Below are 368 nucleotides of genomic sequence, written 5' to 3' on the forward strand. Positions count from 1 at the left end.
GGCCGCGCCGGCTCGGGGCATTGCGTGAATCCGGAGGGTTCAGTTCAGCCCTTCCTGCACTGACTCAGATCACGTGCTTAGTTTAACCCCTAACCTGCTCTAAAAACACTGGGATTTCTTTTTATTTAGCTATTTTCTTAGATTTTACAGCTCCGGCTTTTGCAAGCAGCCCGCAAGGGACATGACGTGCTGAAGCGCCGCCAGGGCTTTCCCACGGGCGAGAATTGTCTCCGGGGCAGGGTGGGAAGGGCGAAAGGAAAGCGGGACCAGGAGGCTCCAGCCACCTCGCTGTAAATCCTGGGCAGCCTTTCCTTTGCCTGCGAATTGCTGCATGCTTTCCACTGGCCCTGGCTGCTCCCCATGACTTC

This window comes from Acanthisitta chloris, unplaced genomic scaffold, assembly GCF_000695815.1.
Source record: "Acanthisitta chloris isolate BGI_N310 unplaced genomic scaffold, ASM69581v1 scaffold13543, whole genome shotgun sequence".
NCBI classification, from domain to species: domain Eukaryota; kingdom Metazoa; phylum Chordata; class Aves; order Passeriformes; family Acanthisittidae; genus Acanthisitta; species Acanthisitta chloris.